This window comes from Trichoplusia ni, unplaced genomic scaffold (assembly GCF_003590095.1).
Source record: "Trichoplusia ni isolate ovarian cell line Hi5 unplaced genomic scaffold, tn1 tig00002083, whole genome shotgun sequence".
NCBI classification, from domain to species: domain Eukaryota; kingdom Metazoa; phylum Arthropoda; class Insecta; order Lepidoptera; family Noctuidae; genus Trichoplusia; species Trichoplusia ni.
Window position 1 is genome coordinate 45409 of NW_020800195.1, and position 4968 is coordinate 50376.

Consider the following 4968-nt stretch of genomic DNA (forward strand, 5'->3'; position numbering starts at 1 on the left):
CTGTTGATCGATTTACCTTTTTCGAGGTAGTCAATGAAAATCACGCCATGCGTATCCCAAAAAACTGACGCCATGACTTTGCCAGCTGACTGCTGCGTTTTCGGACGTTTCGGACGGCTTTCGCCAACTGTGCGCCACTCAGATGACTGCTGCTTTGACTCTGGAGTGTAGTGATGTATCCATATTTCGTCCATGGTCACGTAACGATGCAAGAAATCTTTTTTGTTACGAGTAAATAGCGATAAACAGCTTTCTGAATCTCAACTCTTTGCTGTTTTTGTTCCATCGAAAGCAATCGCGGCACCCACTTGGAAAGAACCTTTTTCATGCTCAATTTTTCATGAAGGATAGTAAATACACTTCCATATGATATCTGTGTCATCTCGGCAATCTCACGGAGCCTCACTTTACGATCTTTCATTATAATTTTTGACACTTTGCTCACATTTTCCGATGTAACGGCTTCCACAGGCCTACCCGCGCGTTTCGCGTCATTTGTGTCGGTACGACCACGTTCAAACTCGGCAAACCACCGACAAATCGTTGCTTTTGATGGACAAAAGTCCGGGTAACATTTTTCAATCCATGGTTTTGCTTGCACGGTGTTTTTACCCATCAAAAAACAATGTTTTATCAGAACACGAAACTCGGTTTTTTCTCGGTAACTTTATAAGTGACTCACAGCCATTTGTTATGAATGTTTCAGTAAAACACAATATTTGGGGTTTTTTATCTAGTTCCTCTAACAATAGATGAAGTTCGTACAATTTTGACAATAAGCTATGAATATTTTGATGAAAGACTATAAGATTATTTTCGAAAAAATGAAATTTCATTATTTTCAATACTATTAGTTTCATTCCCTACTTCAGTATACACAAGGTTCTCAGTTTGGGTTGAAGCGTTTAAATACATGTTATTGTTATTTGTTACTTTTTTTGGTTGTAGATTTTTAACATAAAGTTCATAATTGTTTTTATAGCCTACACGTAAAATTTTTCTTACTATTGTTCGTGTAATACTCATGAAGCGCTGTTTTCGTATAGGTTTACCCGTATAGTGTCCCATTATAATATCTAAGTATATCGAGTGTTGGAATTGTTTACATATGCAGCTAATTTCATTGTTAAATGTGTATTCATTCATGTATCTATTATATGGTACCTCACTTATTATTACATTTGTGTGGTTAGTTTTACTTAACATATAGTATAACATTGATATGGCTTCTTTAGGGTTTTTATCATTACATCCAGCTAACACAATAATAAAATCATTTTTAGAGAAACCTGATGATAGTTTCTGTGTCGGTTCTAGGACATCCTATAGTTTTGCTCCTGGTTTGAAGAAAGTAGCTACTTCATACTGTGATCCTAGGAGGTTTGATAAAGCCTGTTGCAGTCCTCTTCCTTGATCATCCGCAAGGATCAAGACTTTGTATTTTGGCTTAATTGCATCCTCACATTTTTTCGGTGTATCTCGTTCTGTAAAAATTGGCTGCGTATTTAATATTTCTTCATTGACTACAGTAATATTATTATCTTTGTTCATTTTCTTTAATTCTTTCATTTTTTCTTCGTGTGTATTTGTTTTTCTGCGTAGATGGCGAAGAAGCACTAATTTTCTTTGTTCTTTCATTTTTAAATATTTCTATAGTGTTTCTACACTGCTCTAATTCTTTCTGTAGTCTCTCATTTTCAATGCATAAATTGTCGATTTTTGCATGTGCACCTTCAAGTTGCAATGTCATTTGATCCAACTTGAATTGTAACTCTTTTTTTCCATTAAATCTACATCAATATTTGGTAAACTTCTCTGTGTATCTTCCAATAATACATTGCTAGGGTCAGAGTTCATCTTCCGATAAAATAGAGACATCAATATTTCATTGCGACCTTAACTTACTTCTTTGTGTTACAAACGACATTTTAGTCGATTTTGTATGTTATCCGTTTAGACTGAAATAGTAATTTCCGAACGTATTCCTTGCTTGTTTATAGATCTGTGGCAACTGTCAAATGTCAAATGTCAGTGTCAATTTTATTTGACAATTGGATGTAAACAAATGTTTTTTTTTTATCTTTTGTGTTGTTTCTCCTTGTTTTCATATGAAAATACAAGTACAAGTTTAAATTTTGTAATTAATGAAATCACAAAAAGTGCATTCAGAGAGTTGTATCGTCGTTAGTCGTTACAAGAGATAGTACATAATTTGAAACTGAGATAAATTGTCGTGCTTTTGTCCACTATTAACTGTTTATTATTTATTTTCAATTTTACTTTTGAGGCACTGGTATTGTTTATTGTTTTAGTTATGGATTCAATAACACTTGCACTGGGATTTGACTTGTTTTGTACACTTTATGCGGCGTCGTTAGCGCGGAGAATTTAAATTTAAAAATAAAGTCAATGACCTTTAAGCTTGATCCAAAAAGAAATCACTGCACATTAATATTATATATTGTTATGAGTAACTTAAAAACACTATTTCTATAGTTCACAAACAGTTTTTCTTTTTTTATTGTTCTTGTTGCTGTTTTAACACGGTTTTACACTTTTTAAGTTTGTCGGTGGGATTATTTAAAAATTGAGACACTTTTAACGCGGGAGTTTCGAAGGGTTTTTTAAACTTCCAACGAGTTGAGGTTAAATTACATCCAGTAGAGTATTACAGTAAACGGACAACAGATGCGGAGTCTCGGTATCACTCCTACGAGTTAGAGATGCTAACGGTAGTTAATTCGGTCAAGCATTTTCGGCATTATTTGTACGGTAAGTTGTAAGCATAAAATACTCGCATGTTCCGGTGAAGACGGATTGGGAGCCACTTGAGCTGCTTACGGAGGACAGACACGTGGTCATATTTGCGCAGGCCAAATACAAAACGTATGCATAGATTTATTAAGGAGCTCCTCGTTAGCATCCAGATAGCAAACATCAGTATAATCGATGATGGGTTGTATTAAAGATAGGGCTAGGGAGATCTTAGTTTGAAGAGGTAGAAAGTGTTGAAGAGATTTGAGGGAATGAAAGGAAAAGTGGGCTTTACGGCTAACTTCAGCAACTTGAGGACGCCACGAGAGATTTGTATCCAATACAATCCCCAGATCCTTTACAGTATCCGAGAACTTGATCGGGATTCCATCGAAGTACAGACGCGGCAGCGATGATAAATTTAATCGACTCCCCAAAGCTACTTATGATGATGGCCTGTGACTTTGCTGGATTCACCTTGAGACCATAGGAATTGGCCCAGGAACAAACGGAAGCTAGGTCTTCATTCATGGCAGCAATCAGTCAGCCTCAGCAACTGGAAAGTGGCGATATAGCTGCAAGTCGTCTGCATAAAGGTGGAAGCGAGAAGAAGTTACTCTAGTTACAGAGTTGATAAAAATAGAGAAGAGAAGAGGATAAAGGACGACACCCTCGGGAACACCCGTCGTGAGATCGCACCAATCAGAGCTAGACTCTTCAAGGCGAACACACTGCGAGCGACCCCGAAGATAAGAATCGAACCATGCTAGGGAAGTCGAAGAGAAATTTAGGGATTTTAGGATGCTAAGTAGCACATCAAAATCTACCGAGTTGAAGGCACTGCTGAAGTCAAGCAAGACAAGGACCGTCATCATCTTTTTCTCCATTGCCCAGCGGATGTCATCAGTCACCTTCAACAAGGCAGTGATGGTACTATGGCCAGAACGGAAACCAGATTGGAAAGAAGAAATGAGAGAATTTGACGTTAAAAAACCGGTGATCTGCCTGTGAACGATATGCTCGAGAACCTTGAAGAGATAGGGGAGAATGGAAATGGGTCTGAAATGAGATGATAGAGAGGGGTTAGGGATCTTGGGTAAAGGTAAGATATGTGCCTGCTTTCAGGCGGATGGGAAATTGCAAGTGTATAAGGAATGATTAAAGATGTGAGTTAGGATCGGGAGTAGGTGGGGAACGATGAGACGGATTATTCTCGAGCACACATTATCACATCCAATTGCATTGGAAGTAATTGCAAGAAGCGATTTTTCAACGTCAGCCTCGGAAACGGGGCTAAAAGAAAAGAACGGGCAGTTAGGTGAATGTTCAGAAGTTCAGTGAGAGTAACTGTTTTGACATTTGGGTCTAAATGGATAGGTGGTTGAGAAAGAGAAATGTTTAATTCATTTAGATCCAAGTCTGTGCAGGTGTTTATGGGAGATTTGCCGATACCAACAGGTTTAAGAAATTTCCAAGCCTCGGAGGAACTACGGTTAATAAGTGATTCGTGGAAAGTAGCGTCTTTTAGCATCTCTACACAGACGACTGCAACGATTACGCAGAACTCTATAGTATTCAAGGTTCAAATCAGACGGCCTGCCCTTGAGTTTATTCTTCGCTCTGTCTCTGCGGGCCATAAGAGCTTTGATTTCAGCTGTAATCCACGGAGCTGGCTTATGCTTAATTTTTATACGGCGGATAGGTGCATGCTTGTCCATTAAGCCAAGGACCATGGAATTAAAGCAGGACACTTTTTGTTCCGTACCGGGGCTATCAGAGACAGGTGACCAGTCAAGTGCGGCAGCGTTGGCCTGCAGAGCTTCAATATCTATCGCATTGTAATTTCACAAATACAAATACAGTGGCTTAGGCTTAGGAGTGCGAACACGATACGATAGATATATAAGATCGTGGTAAAAGAAATTTGCCTTAAGTTGACCGTGCCATGCAACTTTGTCAAGGGAAGACACAATCGCAAGGTCTAATAGAGAAGGAGAACAGTTCGGAGCAAAGTGAGTAGCAGATAGAGGTAAGACATACAGATCATAAGAAGAAAGGAGAGAAGTAAGTCGGGTAGAACGTGAATCATTTTTAAGCAGACATGTGTTAAAGTCACCCATGATGATAATCTGCTTATAAATAGGGCAAAGTTCACTCAAAGTGGAATCAAGAGAGCTGAAATAGTCGATGCGTAAGTTGAGGGAATAGAGGACA